The following is an 18,067-nucleotide window of genomic DNA, read 5'->3' on the forward strand; positions in this document are numbered from 1 at the left end:
GCCAGCAGGACTTGGCCGTACCTCCAGGCTCCTGGAAAAGGCCAGAGTTTATAAAGCGTCCCATAGGCTGGGTCCCCAGGCCAGTGTGAACCTCTGCGGCCTATCTGCTTTGGCAGATCTGTAGCCCAACGTTCCCATTTTTCCTTCCCCAAACTTTGGTCCACGTGGTCTTCTTCGGCTCGCCGCTGGCCGCCTGGCGGGGGGAAAAGTGGCTGCACCTGCTTTAGGCGAATTATGGTAGCACTAGAAGTTAGTCTCCCCTCCCTCCGCCGCTCTTTCGTTCGCTCCCTCCTCCCCGTCGCTCGGCGCGCTCCCTCCTTCCCTCCACCCCTCCGGTTCTCCGCCCGGTGCGCCCCGCCCGCGAGCCGCTCGTTCGCAGCCACTCGCAGCCGGGGCTCAGTCGCAGCCCCTCGGAGTCCGGAGCCGGCCGCCCCTGCGAGCCGGACAGTGCCACCGGCGGCCGGGACGGAGCCCCCCAGCACGCGATCAGGGCGCGGCGCAGGCGGCCGCGGCGCGGCGGGGAGGAGCCCGGGCCGGAACCAGGGCTGGGCCGGGGGCGGGGACGCCGGGGTCCCGGAGCCCCGGAGCCGGAGCGAGCTCAGGAGCGTCGCGGGAGCCCGGGGAAGGAAGATCGGAAGCCTGAGGGAGCCGAGCTACCCTACAAAGTGCGATGCCCCCGAGGGGCTGAGGCGCGCGGCGTTCAGTGCTGGAAAGATCGCCTCGGAGCGGCGCGGCGCGCAGGGGCAGTCCCGGCGGGTGGCGGCGGGCCCGGGCTGCGACCCGAGCGAGCCCCATGCCCCGTGCGGGCTGACGGGCCGGAGCCCGCACTGAGCGGCCGGGCCGGACAGGTAGGTGACCGATCCAAGAGACCCCAGGGACTCGGGTGGGGGCTGGGCTGACGACTCGTCGAACTCCCCAGCTCGCTCACTCTCTCGCTTGCTCCCTGGTTCACTTTGTGTTTGCAAACTGCCGGCCCGAGGAGCGCCGGGCGCCGGGAGGAGCCCGGCCCCGGCCGGAGCACTTTGTTCCAACCGGGGCCGGCCGCGTCGCACTGTCCCCAGTGGGTACTAAACCCTGTCCTCGGCCCGGGCTTCTAGCGGACTGGAGCTGTCTGGGGAACAGGTGGGGGCCGCGGTGTGGGGTTGGGGGGCAGCGGGAAGCCGGCCATGGGGGCGGCTTGGAGAGGCCACTGAGGCCCGCCCTGCCCCAAGAATCTGGACTCCGCCCCCTTCTGGCCTCGCTACTGGGAATGGGGTGTTAGGGGGCGCGACCCCCCCCCTCCCGGAGTGAGACAAAGAATACTCCCGGCCCGGACTTTCCTGAACCGGGAAGGGAAGTGGTGAAGTGGGATCCCCCCAAGTCCAGTCTGCACGGGACTCCCCAGGACTAGAAGGAGGCAGAGGGACTTGAGGAGGGGGGGTGGGGGGGTACGACCAACAATCTCAAACACCTTGTCGCCTTGGTCGCACCTCGGAAGTGCTGAGACTAGTCAACCTTCTTTCCCTTCATCCCTTAATCAGATCTGAGATAGAGCGGAAAAACTTCTTGGGGACTTGAGAGAGACTGGAAATGGCCCCTGTGATTTTTGTGTTGGAGCTGGTCGGTGGGGGACTGACCGGGTGGATACCCTCCCCATTGGGACAGGGTTCCTGCAGGGTTGTGGGGGAATAAAGTGACTGGACGGAGGGCCCAATGCCACCAGAGAGATGGGGCTGCCGGATTGACCGAGCCGGACCCCATTTCTCCAGACCGAGCACTCTGGTGACTCACTAGACAGCCCTTTCGTCGCCCCAACACCTCTCTGACCCGCGGCCACCCTCGGCGGTGCTCAAATCTTGCATTCCGCTTCTACGTAAAACTTCTGCCTCTTGGGCTGCGCCGGAGCAGAACCCGGTGGCGCTTAGAGACCTGGGGCCGCGCCACCTGTGTGAAGGAACTTGTGATTTCGTGGGACGCGGATTCTGAGGCAGAAGCCGTGACCATCACAGATTGACCCTCTTCCCCAAGTGAGGCGACCACGTGAACACCCTCATGTAGCATCTGCTGACTCTGTAGGTTGGGAGGACAGAGTATGGGGGGCTGTCCCTGCTCGCAGGCAGTGCCCCTCTGCTTTGCATCCCGGGCCTCTTACACCGCGGTGCGTGTTTCCACGTTCCTTTGCTTGGCACCTGGGACTTTAGAGATAGGCGCGTGTGGTGCACCTTGACACTGGTCTACCCACCCGATTGACCGTGGCGCTCTGAGCCGGGGAGGGGATCAGGACGAACAAACCTAAGTCCAAATCCACCGTTTGGTGGTTCCATAGCAAGTCGAAAAGAGTTTTGGCTGATGCGGGATTTTTACCTTGAACTTAAAGCGTCTTTACCTGGATTGGCAGTCGACGGCTTTGGGGCTGGATTTGGGGTCGGGAGCTTCCGCGACAGTCGTTTTGTTTTGCCCGAGTATCTCCTCTCACACAAGAAAGGAGCAGCGGGTGGTCCATGCTGTTCCACCGCTTCCTGGAGAAGCTTAGCCCCCACCCCCACCCCCCGCGAACCTCAGTGGGTAGGCCCCTTGGCCTAGGTACCCTGCGGTACCGGCATTTTAAGCCCCTGGTTGAAATCAACCGAGGAGCCAGGGGGAGGCTCCTTAAGGGGAGCGGTCGGCCTTAGACGACCTCTGCCCGCCCCCGCGGAAAACCGCTGTGGGGAAGTCTGCAGGCTTTCCTTCTTTCTCTTTTTTTCTCCTTAAACTTGAGAAACTTTACCTTGCCAGGGTGATTCAGGGGCTGTCGTCTGGAGATCGGAGGGGCTCTCAGATGGCTTTCTGGCTCTGAGATACCCTTAGAACAGCGCGTGTAAAGAATGTCCACCACTCTAGTCAGTTGGGCAAGGTAGCCTGGTATCAGGGCTGTTCTAGGACCTCCTCTTCCACACTTGCTGCACACCCCGTGATATATGATCCTCAACTTGAGGGGACCCTTAAGTGCCTGGTTGTTTTTATTGTTGTTTTTATTTTGTTTTGTAGGAGTGTTGGGGAGACTTGAGACAGTCCCTTTATGTTGCCTAGGCCATCCTCATACAGTGTCCTTCCGCAGCCTCTCGGATGCTGCGTTTTCAGGTGTGTTCCACACACCTCACCAGGCTCCTTCTATATTTTACCCTAGCTCCAACCTTGGAAGTTGGAGGAGACTCTCCCTTAGTCTCTTCTGAGGCTAAGGCTAGGTTGGAGTTGAGGAACAGGAGAGCGTGGGGGACTAGTCAGGCCCAACTTGCTGGTGAACCTGCGCCTGTTCCTTCCTAGATATCCCCACCCCTTTCCTCTACCTTTGGCCAGAAGCTCGCTTTCTGACCGGCTGCTAGGTAGGTCCCTTCTTGCCAAGAATGCGCAGATCCTGCTGGGCTCTCACTCCAAACACACCTTTCCCCAGCAGGGGAGGACTCCAGGAGGATTGGAAGGGGGTGGCTTTCTTTGATCTGATAATTTCCTCAGTGTATGCGGAGCCCCCTCCTTGCCTGGGCAGATCCCAGGCTGGGCACTGGGGTCTGGAGCCTCCTCTCTGGACCTCAGCCTACAGGAATAGATGAGACAGTTGTGATGGGGAGGAAGGTGGCATGCAGGGTTTGATTTCCGAGGACTGTGTGAGGGAGGGAAGGGGCATCTCCCTGCGAAACCATCCTTCCTTCCCTACATTTTAACCCTTCACTGCCCGTGGTACTTTTGGAAGATTTCCCCTCTAGACGCAGTGTGCTAAGCTCAGGCCTTTATTCTTATTGCCCAAACAGCGCCAACTTCCTTCCATCCCAGGGGCTTCCTTTCCTATCCTCTGTGTTTCCCCAGGCCCAAGGCAGCCATGGGCCCATTTTTTTTTTTTTTTTGCTGGAATTCTGTGCCTCCATTGGCTGAGAATAGCTTCCTCTGAGGTGGTTCCGGAGCCCTGGAACCCGAGGCACACAACTAGTGCCTCCCTAGGGCCATACGTGTGTCAGAGTAAAAAGGGCTTTGGAATTTGGCACTTGAGCTAGGGCTCTAGGGAACCTAATTAAGCGGCTGGAACCTCAATTTTCTTAGCTTGTAAAGTAGGTCAGCAGTGCCCAGAGTAGAGCAGCGGCTCCGGGGGTTGAATGGGAGGTAAAGTTTCACGCCCTAGCAAGCGTCTGGCCTTCAGAGTGCCACCCGGTGATGGCACGCTTTTCATTTTCTTTTCTCTAACTGGTTTACTGGCACTGCCAGGCCACTTATCGGGCCGAATACTGGAAACGCTGGAGTATAAACCTTCAGTTTATAGGCTGGAAAATGAAGCCAGAGAGAAGTGGCAACTCGTGTGAGGTTTTTGCTGCTGCCCAGGCACAGAGCTGAGACTAAGTTGCTGGGCTCCAGAATAACCAGGGGCTGAAGCCTCTCTGCCTTGGGCAAGTGAGAAGGCCAGGGGATAGAGGGCTGACACTTCACCAGCCTGGCCCAGCCAGCCACCTCCCTAGCTTGTCTGAGCTGTACTTCCTGCATTCTCTGCCTGCTCCTACCCTGGCTTGGCCCTTAGGTCTTCTTTGGGTGGTAATAGATACAAATACAAATGAGACAGAATTCTCCAGAAGACTGAGGAGAAAAAAAAATTACTGGAAGACTAGCTTCTCCTCTTTTTAAAGGGAAAGATTCCTAGTGTTTGGGAATGGCGCCTCCTGTCCTTACATGAAGCTATCAGGCAGAGATTCTCAGGTTTGGGACCTGCCGCTGAATGGTCGGCTCACAGAGGCAAGAACCTGTCCTGCAGGGAGCCTGACGTTGTCTGTCCTTCCCATCACCGGCTGGAATTCTCTGTGGAAATGTGGAAATAAACATTTTCTTTACTGCTGGTTTCACCAATCCTGGGTAGCAGTGGGAATCCTCTTCCTATGGCCCCTGACTTTGTGTATGCTCTGGGCTTTTCTCAGAAGATTTGGGGTACACTGATGGTCTGGGAAACAAGAGCACCCCCACAAAAGGTGCCTTCTGCATGGAACCACGGGGTGAGGGGCCATGCAGTCTTCCTTGTTGTATCACCTTCCTTGGTTCCAGGACAGATGGACGGAGACACACGCGCACACACACGCACACACGCTTTTGCCCACTTACAAAGTCATACATCATCTCCCAAGCCCTATCAGAAGCCTGCACCTCCAGCCCCGGGTGTCTCCTGGGGCCCTTCCCCTCCACCACTGCCTCAGGATGACTGGGCTGCATGGGTGGTACCAGATAGACGTGAAGGGTATTTGCTTTCGCACTGGAATTGGTTCTGATGGCATCTGACCCCAGCTACTACTGTGTAAATGAGTAGGGGGAGCAAATGGTGGATTTCCTCATAATAGGACAATATGCAGAATTAAGCATGCCATTTGTCTGAAGTAGGGAGGGGGCAGAGATGACACAAATCTGTCTGTCTGTCTGTCTGTCAGTCTATTGGGTTGTGGAGCATGTCATATCTCAGTTTCTGACTGGCAGGAAGAGAGGGAAAAGTGATGGCTGCCAGGCTTGAGGAGGATTTTGGGAATAGAGATGGGCGTTTCTACAACCCCCAGAGCCTGCTGTGTGCAGCAGACACATTGGCAGGACCTAGGGAAGAGAAGGAACGAGAGGAGGCTCTCTTGCAACTCCCGAAAGCCCAAACTGGAGTAAGTAGGCAAATGTGGATCTTTGAGATGGGTGCTGAGGACAAGAGAGGGTGGGGTTCTGACAGGGGTTCAGTGTCGGGGGAGATGAAGGGGTGGGCAAGTAAGGAGCGTTGAGTTCTGGTTTCCTCAATCCTGACAAACAGGAGTTGGCTCTTGGGATATGATTCCAGCTGGGCCTGCATTTCTAGCGGACCTAGGTCTGAAGAAGTCACTCTTTGGGACTTCCCTTTTCAGTAGGAATTCCCTGTGTGGAGGAAGGAAAATGTCCTGCCAGAGAGAATTAGGAGTAAGGAAACATCAAGGTGTGCTCACGGTCTGGTGAGGAGCAGCTGCTGGAAGGGCTGGGGGAGTAAGGGCAGGGGTTCGTGGCCTTCAAAGCAGGAGGCTGTGTTGAGGTCTTACCTATGTTACCTTGGGAGACTCTCACCTGGGTTTCCCCAGAGACCACAAGCTACCTGCCCAGTTGGAGCGCAATGGTGATGGAAGCTCTGAATGGCTCCCCTGGCATCTTGCTGAGTCCCAGGAGCGTCAAACATCCTTGCCCCTTGAAGAAAGGCTGCAGGTGACTGAGACCTGAGCCCAGGAAGGCAATCGTGGGTTGTGAGACCAAACCCACCAGAGCACAGACTTCTACCCACCTCCGCTGGGCTTGAGCCAATCTTGCAAGCTCAGACTTCATGATCTGCGTTTTGCTATAGCATGTCCCCAGTGTTATACTTCCTGTGCTCCGGGACGACTCTCTGGGTCCTCCAAGTTCACTGTGGGGTCCCTGTAAGGCACTGCCACCAAAGTCCTAACTTTCTGCCTGGCCTTTGCCATGTTCTCTGTGGGTATCCGGTTTCCTACAGTGTAGCTGGCGAGTAACCGCCTCCTCTCCCTGGCTTCAGTTGAGAATGGCTACCGTCTTTGCCAAGGCAGCATGGCCTCCTGCCCCTGAAGGGGCTGCCTGAAGGGAGCGCTGTGGAGCTCGGGGCAAGGGGCCCTGTGACCCCTCAAGCCACCTCTTTGCCAATTAGACAGCCAGAGCCTGATTAAAAGGGGTGCTGCCCGCCTCCTCCTGCCCGATCCCCATCAACGAGATTTCCCTTCATCAGAATCTCACATCCTCCAGAAATTAATTTGATGCCTCTTGTTATCAATTAATTGAATCTCGTTGGGAGAGCGGTCCGAGAGGCTTGCTGCAGCTTGGCCCTTATGTGTTTCTGTCCCCATCCCCCACTAACCAGGACAGCCCTGCCCCCAAACTCTTTCTTTCTGCTTTTAATTTCACATATTTTCTAAAATCAAAGCTCTGCTCTGAGCCCCTCTGCCAGGTTTGACGTGGATGGATACTTCCAACTGGGTACTGGCTGGACTTGTCTCGTCAGGGAGTCCACCTCTCTATTTGGTTTCTCCTTAAATAAACAAAACCTCACCCTTCAGGGTTTGCCCCTGCCCCTGCCCCTGTGTGCTCCAGGGGCTAGAGCTTGGGAGGGGTTGGAATAGCTACATCCTAGATGGGGAAAGAGAGACACACAGAGGGATCAAAGCAGGGGTCTCTCCTGTGAACACGTACCATGGCAAACGTGTAGCAGTCGAGGGCAGCTCCTGGGAGTTGGTTCTCTCCTACTCCATGGACTCTGGGAATCAAACTTAGGTTGTCAGACTTGGTGACAGACACCTTTACCTACTGAGTCATCTCAGTGACCCATCCTCCTGCTGCCCTGGGCTGTGGTGGGATATTCAGTTAACTAGCAAAGATGTGTTGCTTTTTTGTTAATTAAATAAAATTAATGTAGACTCAGAGGCAGGGTTAGCAACTGGTTGCCAGGAAGTAGCAGGGAGGAGCTTAGCATGGGTTTCTTAGTTGGGGTGGTGTGGAAGAAGAAAGAACGAGATGCCAGAGGCCAGACAGACAGACAGGGAGGAAGTAGGAAGGTAGGACATACAGAATGAAAGAAAGTAAAAAGCCCTGAGGCAAAACATAGATGAATAGAAACAGTTTAATTAAGTAAAAAGAACTAGTGGGCAAGCCTAAGCTAAGGCTGAGCACTCGTAATTAAGTCTCCGTGTCTTTATTTGGGAGCTGGTTGGTGGCTCAGAGAAAATGCCAATTATACTGTTCATCAATTTTAGGAATTATTTAGAAGTTGTCGCCCTTGGCAGATCAATTTATCATTTGTAGGGCAGAGAGCACCAGTATGGCCCCCTGCCCGCACCCCAGCTTCCTGAGAGGATAAGCTACTTCAGCTCTCAGTGTCCTTCAAAGTGGAAGTCTAAGCTCCACCCCTAGAATGGAAGATACGGGAAAGGCTCTCTGATGCTTCCCAGTGAAGAGGCGTGCTTTAAGGCAGCAGTTCTCAGCCTGTGGGTCCAACCCTCCAGAGTTGCATATCTGATGTTCACATTGCAATTTATAACGGTAGTCAAATTGCAGTTATGAAGTAGAGATGAAACCACTTCATGGTTTGGGGTCACCACAATATGAGAAACTGTACTGAAGGGGTGCAGCATGAGAACCACTGGTTTGCAGCTTCTTCATCCTAATCTACCACATCCTGGTGACCCCCAGGGTGTGATTATTGCCCCCATTTGACAGATGAAGGATCTGGGGCTGGGGAGGTGGTCCGCCATAACAGGAATCCCTGGTTATGGAACTTGACTCTTGAAATGCTTCATTATTTCAGGGGCAGGGGTAGTGCCACAAGTTGACTGACCTCACCCCTGCTTTTTGTTGGCTGCCATACAGGTCAACCCATGGTAAATGTCACATAGAGTCACATAAATATTCCCACTTGGGCTTCCTTTGGACGAGCAAACACAGGCTACACTTGTGTGCAGTGGGGACACACTGAGGCTGAGTGACAGCTTCTTCTCCCTGGGCCTCCTTAGTGGCCGTCTTAGCTACGGAGGGGGTACTATATAGCACCTTTCATCTCTTTCTGTTTTACATGTATGGGTGTTTTCCTGCCTGTATGTGCATCACATGTTTGTCTGCTCCCACAGGATCCCCTGGAAGAGATGCCTGTGCTGTTAACCACTAAGCTATCTCTCTAACTCCAGATCTTTCTTTTCCTTCCTTCCTTCCTTCCTTCCTTCCTTCCTTCCTTCCTTCCTTCCTTCCTTCGTTCCTTTTGAAACAGGGTCTTACTGTGTAGCTGTGGCTGACCTCAAGTTCATATATATTCTCCTTTTTCTGCCTTACAGTTTCTGGGATTATAGAAATTAAAGCTGGTTAACATCTTTTCATGTGGACGTTAGCTTGGTCCGAGTTTTGTTGTGTTGCCCCCCCCCCTTTTTTTGGAGACAGGGTTTCTCTGTGTAGCCCTGTCTGTCCAGTGTAGACGGGCATTTCTGTTCCACCTGGTCCCGCAACCATTCATTCCCAAAGAAACACACAGATGCTTCTATTATTATAATCCATTTGGCCTATTAGCTCAGGCTTATCATTAACTAGCTCTTACAACTTAAATTAACCCATAATTCTTGTCTGTGTTTAGCCTTGTGACTTGGTACCTTTTCTCAGTAAGACATTCTCCTCTTGCTTCTTCTGCATCTGGCTGGTGACTGACTCTGCCTTTCCTCTTCCCAGAATTCTCCCAGTCTGTTCACCCTGCTTTTTGCCTAGCTACTGGCCAATCAGTGTTTTATTAAACTAATACAAGTGACAAATCGTTACTGTGTACAAGAGCTTTATTCCACAGCAGTCCTGGAACTCGTTCTATAGATCAGGATGTCTTTGAACTCACAAAGATCACCTGTCTCTGCTGGGATTAAAGGTGTGAGCCACCACTGCCTGGCGTGATCCCAGTATTCTTTAAGGAGATAAAGGTAGGGTGGGATAGGGAGAAGGTGTCTTGAAGACTCCAAAGGCTCAGAGAAGACCTGTAAGGACACTCTTGCTGAAATCAAATTCCTATTCCCATGCTGCTGCTAAGAACTGACAGTGGCATTCGGTTCTTGCTGGTTCTGGAGGTACTGGGGTTGAACTAGACATCATTAAGTTCCAATCCTAGGAGCTCTTCCTCCTTTCTCCTGTGAAGTGAATTTTAAGGCTTCATGCTTCCAGGGACTGTACACGTACAAAGTACCTTCTTGTGTATGTCTTGTTTGGGCAAGAACCTTTTTAGAAGGATCATTGCCCCCCCCCACCTCCTATTCGATCCCCAGCGATGAGATTTCTCTTCATCAGAATCTCACATCCCCAAGGAAACAATCTGACGCCTCTTGTTATCAGTGGTTTGATATGGAGGTCCTCTAAGAATGGGATCAGAGTGGACTCTGGTCCACTGAGGCCTAGAGAATGAGGCACCTTCTGGATGCTGGACAGAGAGTGCAGCAGTGTTCGTTCGCTCACCCTGTTTGTGTGTTGCTATGTCTTAGATGTCCCTGAATCGGTGCCCAAGAGCCTTCTGAATCCCATGCCTAGAAATCTTCTGGGGAGACAGAGGGGCCAGGGCTGGGTCAAGGGCCATGGAGTGTCAGACCAGGTGGTCTGCTGCAGGCCTACAGGAGCCTCTGGTGCCAAGGGCACCCCCAGAACCAGGCTCCAGACAGGAGACTCTGGTGACAAGGGCACCCCCAGAACCAGGCTCCAGACAGGCTCCAGATGGTCACTTGAGCCCTGAATGGGTAGCCCCTATCCCTGAACCGGCAGGCCCCCCACGTAAGACGTCACTATTTAATTAGCTCTGTCTGATTAACCAAACTTGGCATTAGGCTCCTCTTGCCCTCTTCTCTCCCAGCTCCGAATCAATGGCTTTGATATGCTAATTAGGGAGTAATTTAATTTCAAAAGGCCGCAATTAACAAGGGTGTTGTGGACATGCTGTAGTTAAGCGGAGTAATCTAATTTGCATTAGTAACAAGCAGGGACTAATTAGAAGCTTAATTAGACACTTAGAAGGCTCTTCTGTTTACTTTCTTAATGAGATGGAGTGGGCTCTTTGGTTCTCTCTGTCTCTCTTGTCCTGTCTCTGTTAATCCTTCCTTTTGGTCATGACTAGGAAAGTATTGAATGAGACTTCCTTGCCAGGCCTGGTGGAAGCATTGTGACGTCAGAAAGTGGCAGTGAAGAGTATCTGAGGTCTCAGGTTTGTCACCACTGGGGTGGGATGCTGGGAAGGGTCTGGGACCAGATGACCTTGTCAATTATTTGTTCCTCTTTCAAAGTGAGCCCAGGAGTGTGGCGGAAGAGGGTGAGGGTATGGTGGAGGCCGGCAGGGACTCTTGAGTGGGTTGAGGAGGATTAAGAAGCAAAGGCTGAAGCATAGGCTGCTCTCAGAGGCCTGGACCCATAATCCCAGCTACTCAGGAGGCTGAGGCACATTTAAGCCTGTCTAGATTACCAGCCTTGGGTACCTTAGGAAAACCCTACCTGACACTTTCTGGGAAAGAAAGGTTTTTTGAAAGGTTGATGTTGTAGCTCAGTGGTAAAGCCCTTGCATGGCGTACGTGAGGAACTAGGCTCAGTCTCCAGTACCATGAAGAGAGACAGTGACACACAGCATGAAACACATTGGCAAATTATGCTTTGGAGGTTTACTGCCTGTAACTTATCTCAGAAGTAACCTGTAGGGGCCTTTCCAGAGTACCACACTCCCTTTAGGTACCCCTCCTTTGTTTTAGTGCCTAACATAACATTTGCAAAGTGGAGCGTGTGTGTGTATGTGTGTGTGTCTGTGTATCTGTGAGTTTATCCACCCCAGCTGTGTTTGTAGTTGAGGGTCCTGAGAAGGCTGTGTGAGGTGCCCATGCTGAGTCTGACTTAACTGACCAAGAGTAGGAATGGTTTGTCTTTAAGGCTCCTTTGTCAGGAAGAGCCTTGTGTACCTTTGTTGCTTATGGTCCTTTTTCACTCCACCAAAAGCCAGAGCTGTGTTTTTTTCACTTCTGTTTGCCAAGATTCCACCACATGTGTGTACTCAGTATCCATTGCAGGGCAAGGGCCACTCAACACCTCTGTACCAGGAGCTTGTGCATAGCCAAGGGGCTTAGTGTTGGCTTCCTGATGCTGAGACTGTCTGGGAAGGAGCTACACGGTAAAGAGAAGTGGCCCCAAGGCTTGTGAACCTCCAGGAAGAAAGGTCAAACTGGTACCAATCAATGGACACCAATGAAATCAAGAGCTGTAAAGAGATAGAGTTCCAGAGCTGGGCAGTGATGGCACACGCCTGCAATACGAGCATTTGGGAAGTGGAACCAGGAGAATCAAGAGTTTAAGGTCATCCTCAGCAAAATTGCCAGTTTTACCTCAAAAAATGTGATTCTAAAGCCTGGTTGGTAGTGGCTTTGTGGCCCCAGCACTGGGAAAGTCAGGAGAATCATGGGAGTTCCAGGCCATCCTGGCCTACCTAGTGAGATCATATCTCAGAAAAAAGGAAATGAAAATGAAAAGGAAGAAATAACTGTACCTTTTAAGCAAAATGTTCTCCTAAGTGAAGACAGATGAAGACAGTCCCTTGTCTTGGACTCTAAGGGCTTGAGAACTAGAATGTGTTATGTAGACTCAAATTTCCAGTGACCCTCCTGCCTCTGCCCTCTAAGTGCCAGTATTACAGGCTTACAATGCCAGGACTGGTTGTTGTGGTTTTTGTTTTAGTTTTTCAGTACAGGGTTTCTCTGTGTAGCCCTGGTTGTCTTGGAACTCTGTAGACCAGGCTGGCCTCAGACTTGACAGATGGGTGAATCCACCTGTGTCTGCCTCCCTAGTGCTGGGATTAAAGGTGTGTGCCACCACTGCTGGCATGGTTTTTGTTTTTCAAAACAGGATCTAGCTGTGTAGCTCAGGCTAGCCTGAAACTCTTTCCTCCTGGCTCAGTCTCCTAAGTGCTGTGATTATAGGCATACATACTGGACATGGTATGCACATAGGCATATATATATACCATATGGTATAGGTATATATACACATATCATATGATATAGGTATATATACCACATGATATAGGCATATATGCATGCCATGTGATAATATAGGCATGTACCTCCATACCTAGCTATACATCTCCCTCCTAGAATATTCTTCCAAGATGTCCTTTGCTTTTAGAATTAGAAAATAAAAAAAATGGGACTGGAAAGATGACTCAGTGGGTAAGAGCAGTGACTGCTCTTTCCAGAGCACCCACATGGCAACTCCCAACTCCGGGGGACCTGACACCTTTATACAGACATACATGCAGGAAAAATCACCAGTGCACACGAATAAAATTTTTAAAAAAGAAAATAAAAAAATTTTGAAACCTGGGAAAAGACCCCCCAAAGGTAACCCAGGAACAGATTCCCAGTCAAGGGCTGTGTGGGCCAGGGGACCCTTTGAAATGGATCCGTCCTTGCCCTGCTACTCGTCTTCAGCCCCTCTAGCCCTGAAGTTTTGTGCTAAGAGGACTTGACCGGTCCCTGGATTTGGGGGCAGGTAGCTTTTAAGGGGCCACTTGCCATTTACAGAGGATCTTTGGCTTGGCACGCAGGTGGGTGTGGAGGCTGAGGTGCCAGCCTCCGTCCTATCCTGGAACTTGGGGAGAGGGTGTTTGTTGCTCATGGTAGGCGAATGCTATACCCGTGAGCTGGACCTGCAGCCTTTAGAGGCTTTCTGGCTGGTTGTTCCTACCTTAGCTTTTCTTAGAAGCCGAACAGAAGGCTGGAAGGGGCCGAACTTAACTCCAGTTCCTTCAGAGTGGGCCTGCAGCAGGGCCTTTGGGAGCCCCAGGAATTGCCCTTCTCTGACTGTCTCGTTCATGCCCTATGCTTTAATGAGTCCGAAGCACCCTTGGAAGGAAGGGAGGAAGGAAGGTTTACTGGTATCAGCCAGAGATCTGGACCCCAAGGTTCAGGCTGGGGACCTCACTGTTCCATGCCATGGATCACGCCAGGAAAGGGTTAGTGGTAGAACGGCAAGTGAGTGACTGGCTGACGTGGGCTGCTGTGTGGTGCCCTCCCTATTCCTGGCCGCCTGTAGCCAGTGAAGGTCAGAGATGCATTGAGTCCTTGGGTCCTTGACTTGAGAGGTACACTCAGCTGCCTGTGGGACCAAGGTTGATGGCCCTGAAAAGCTGTTTGCTCTTTGTTCCTTACTAAAGATTCGTTAGCAGGATAGTCAGAAAGAAAGGGATAGACAAAAAGTGTGCACCTTACTCTGTTCTATGTCATGTTCATGTGAGTTGTTATATGTGATCTAGGAAATGTCACTGTTTCAAAGACCTTTAGTCCTAGAAACACCTGAACCCAGTAGGCTCTCTTTTAGTGAAATGAAGGTCTTTGCATGTGATTTTGGGGCATTCAGGCTACAGTCTGCCTGGCTGAGTCTGTTCATCCTTCATAGCTAATTCATTTCAGCAAAAGAGACCTTCCCCAATCCAGACTTCATTTAAGGTAGAGCCCCGAGTGTGGGGAGAGGATTCATATGACCCAAAGACACTGTGTGCATGCATGTATGAATTTCTCAAGAATGAATAGAAGTACTATATTCACTCCTTATACTCACGTTGGATAGAATTCGCCTCAATCTGAGAAGTGCACTTATGCCTATCATTTCCCTCCCTGGGAAGGTGGGCTCTAGAATGCATGCCAATGCCTGTTCTCTGTGTACCCAGCCTGGCACACTGGTGCTGCTTAGGTGCCCTTTGAAACTGTGATTGGCGAAGGATCGTTGCTGGTACAACATACTCCTGACGGGCTAGCTGTGGAGGAGGAGGAGAGAACCCCCACTAGTGACCACTCTTTCAGAGACAGGTAGATACTCAGAGGAAACATGAGGGGTGGGGCCTTTACCTCTTCCATTTGCCTTGTTGAGTCTTTCCATTCCGCTCAGAAAGAACTGCCCTTCGGGCTCTTGTGGCTAGATCTCAGCTTTTAGGGTAATCAGACCCTAAATGCTTGCTGGGTGAATGCATGGCCTCAGAGGGCCACCAGCTGACCAGTTTGGACCATGGGAAAGCTAGCTCTTCCCACTGAAGCCTGTGCTCATCCTCGGAGCCCTGCTGCCCCAGACAAGCAGGTCAGCTGCACCGGGAAATGGCAATACAAGTTCTGTCCTCTTCAGATCAACAAAATTTGCCTCTCGGATGGAGCCCAGTACAAGCACACAAAGGTGTTGGTTTATCCCTGGGCTCTTTCTCCTGCATGGTATTGTGCTTTAGGACATTCTGTCTCTTACTGCAATCAACTTCCTCGGCCTCCTTCAGAGTTTTAAGTAGACAACATCCACTTATTTGCTCCAGATCGCTCAGCAAGTTCGTGACCTACAGGGCTGCAGCTAGACACCAGTTTTCTAGCCCTAAGTGTCAGGCTCTCATCAGGGCAACCTTCTGCTTAAGGGGCCACGGGACTCTGGTATAGGTGACCCATGGCCACGCCCCCATCTGTCGCCTGCTGCTGCGCTGCTGCTCCCGGGAACGGGCGTCCCGAGCTTCTCGGTCCCCTCCCCCTCCCCTCCCTCGCGGGTAAACTCCGGGCATCCATCAGTCTGTTAATTGCACTAATTAGAGATCGCGGAGGTGTTAATTGGAAAACCCTGGTATTGTGCCTGTTTGGGGGAAGAAAACGTCAATAAAAATTAATTGATGAGTTGGCAGGGCGGGCGGCGCGGGTTCGCGGCGAGGCACAGGGTGTCGTGGCAAATGTTATGGCTCAGATTAAGCGACTGTTAATTAAAACGCGACGGTAATTAATACTCCCCACGCCATATGGGCCCGCGAAAAGGCACAAAAGGTTTGTCCACGTGTAGGACTCTGGTGTCTTTTCCTCTCCGCCTCCCCAAAGCACCCCAGGTCCGGAGTGCCCCTTTGGCCTCAAGCTAGGTGCAACTCGTCACTTCCGGCAGGGAGGGGACGGGGCGGACCCTGACTGGTTCCAAGAAGGCGTTGTTGCCTTCGCTCCCACTGGGGTGCATCATAGAGGCAAAAGCCTCAGGGAAAATGGGAACCCTCAGATGGCCACGAAGTTCCCTAAAGCGGAAGAAGTGGCTGTTGGCTTTGACCTAGCTTCCTTCCGAGGAGGCCTGCTGGAGCCCGGGCCGGACCGTGGCTCCCTAGTGCTCCCTAGTGCTCCGACTTCAGCCAGGGAATCCGGAGAATGGGAGTATGGGAGACTAGAATCCACCCACCTGTAGCCATCCATAATCCTGAACCCCCACCCACCCAACACACACACACACACACACACACACACACACACACACACACAGTAAATGGTCCTCCACTACCCACGACATGTGGTGAGGGAGTGGTCTGGAAATTCTGGCAAGAAGTGAGAAGCCTAGTCTTAGCAATTCTTAGGGAAATTTGAAAATGTTTGGTGCCCACTCCTTAGTGGCTTTTGGGGGTGGGGAAAAACAGTCTGCTGGCTGTTAGTTGAGGTTGGTCTTGAAGACCTGCTCCTCCTCCTCTTTCTCCTCCTCCCCCCGGTGAGTGCAGAGAAGCACCCACCAAGCCTGGAGGGATTACTATGTGAAGAGCGGCCCAGCAACGGGTCCAGAGACACACATTTGGGCCTAAGTGTTCTAATCTCAGCTTGTGTCCTTCCCCGCTGCAAGTGTTACTCCCGCTAAGGGGAGGGTGGCTCTGTAAACAGAGGGGGCGGGAATATGCGCCGTCAGCCAACTGGATCCTTGTTGGGTGGAGCCTTTGGGCCAAGGGACTAAGCTGTGACTCTAATGGCCTCCTGGTGGCTCCCAGCAGCACCCAAATAGTGTAACTTTACATCCCCCAGCTAGGCTAGGGAGTTCCTTCACCGCCACCCCAGGAGCTTCTGAAACTATTTTCTCATGGAGAAAAGGGAAACTGAGGCCCTGAGATGTAGGAAGGCAAAGGGCTCATAGCTGGTTTGTGGCAGAGCCTAGGCTGTCATCTCTCCTAGGGTCGATCATAAGGCGCACCAGTGGTTTGCCCCTACCCCCTCTTAGTTTCTAGGCACTGATAACAAAGTGTACTCCAAGCACCCCACCCCACTCAACCTCTAGCTGGCTGGGCCCCAGACGTCAGTGCCTGCTCACCTATGGTACAGGGAACTCCCCGTCTTCCTTACAACACTGCTGAGAGAGGTGGGTAGGCGTTGTGAGCCTGGAGGCTGTTGGCTGTCGGTGTGCTCGGGTTGGAGGGCAGGTGTGCCAGGGCAGAGGTGAGGATTCCTAGAGGGCCTGGAAGTTCCTGCCCTGTGGGTTTGAGGGGCTGGTGTTGGTGGGTGGGCCAGAACCTGGAAGGATATGGGTGTGTGTCAGTGGGCCAAGGCCCCTGGGGGGGCAGAGCACACGCCAGAAGGGAATCGCCGCTATTCATACACCCTGCGGAAATGACTTTTCAAATGCATATAATCTCAAGCATGCAAATGAGAGGCTTGTTCAATATGAATGATCGGCCCTTGAATAGCTATTATTACATGGCACATTGCCACAATTATGTTGTTCACTTGGTATTGCTATGCCCCGTCTCCCTCCCGGCTCTCCCCAAAAGGAAGGGAAAGGAAAGGACACCTCTGCTGGCACCCCCCTTCCTTTCATTCTCCCTTTTCCAAACTTGCTGTCAGAGCTACAACTTTGCTGTGTTCTGTGAATGTTGGAAGGGGACCACTTTCCCTTCCCTGGGAGAAATAACTGCCAGATTTTTCTTGCTTTCTCCTGGCCGTGCTTGCACCCAGGAGGCTTGTCTTTGTCCCCTGGGGCCCAGGAGTTCTCAGATCTCGGAGCAGCTAGTCTGGGATTCTGAGCTGGAAGCTGCTCTCTGCCCCAGCCGGGCTGGAATTGGAGGTGAGGGAGAACTGAGTGGGCAGTGGGCTCCCACTGTCTTCCCACTCCCTCACCCCCAACTGAGGTCCAGGCCTGAGTGGGGGAAGTTACTCTTTAGTTTTCGGGGTGGGTGGTTTCAGGAGAGGGGGCTGAAGTCCTGTGCTGTGGTGGGTGGAGGCCAGAGCCCACCCACCCATCCATCATTTGGCAGCTACAAGCCCTGGGGCTGACACAGCTATTAAAGGCTGGGGACCGAGTACTCAATCTCTTCCAAACTGTCACCTCCACACTCTACCCCTGCTCCAGCTCCTCTCAGAACTCGGGAGTGGGAGCTACTGACCAGAACATTAAGGCCGCTTCAGCAGTACATGGACTCTTTAGGATTCCTCTCCCAATCCACTAAAAGAGAGACAGTCCAGAGTCAAAACCTGAGGACTCTGGAGCGGTGGTGTAGCCCCCTGCACCCCTCTTCTCTCTCACTCTGCTCGAGCATGGGTGAACAACTGGTGCAGGAGAGACACGGAAAGGGATGGGAGGAAGATAGGACTGGGAACCTCATCCTGGGGAGAGGAGTAATTCAGCCACTTTCTACAGGTTCTTTAATCTGTTACCTGAAGGGCCTCAGCCTGTTGGCTGAGAAAGATGTGGTTATCTGGCTGGTTTCTCCAGTCCTTGTTGGATGTTCAAGTGACTTGATCCCTATGTGACATCAGACAAATCAAGAGCTCTCTGAACCTCGTCA

The 18,067-nt window shown here is 52.6% G+C and overlaps 1 protein-coding gene across 2 annotated transcripts in view; it reads left to right on the plus strand.

The window, feature by feature from the left end:
* Nucleotides 1–380: 380 nt before the first annotated feature.
* Nucleotides 381–18,067, plus strand: part of Foxp4 (forkhead box P4) — a 53,779-nt gene continuing 36,092 nt past the window's right edge. Inside the window, exon 1 of one of the 2 annotated variants that reach the window (XM_005359697.2) lies at nt 381–848. The gene's annotated coding sequence lies outside the window, so the exon portion shown is untranslated. The remainder of the gene's footprint in view (nt 849–18,067) is intronic. The other variant, XM_005359696.2, reaches the window with a different exon arrangement.

Source organism: Microtus ochrogaster, linkage group LG2, assembly GCF_000317375.1.
Source record: "Microtus ochrogaster isolate Prairie Vole_2 linkage group LG2, MicOch1.0, whole genome shotgun sequence".
Taxonomy (NCBI): Eukaryota; Metazoa; Chordata; class Mammalia; order Rodentia; family Cricetidae; genus Microtus; species Microtus ochrogaster.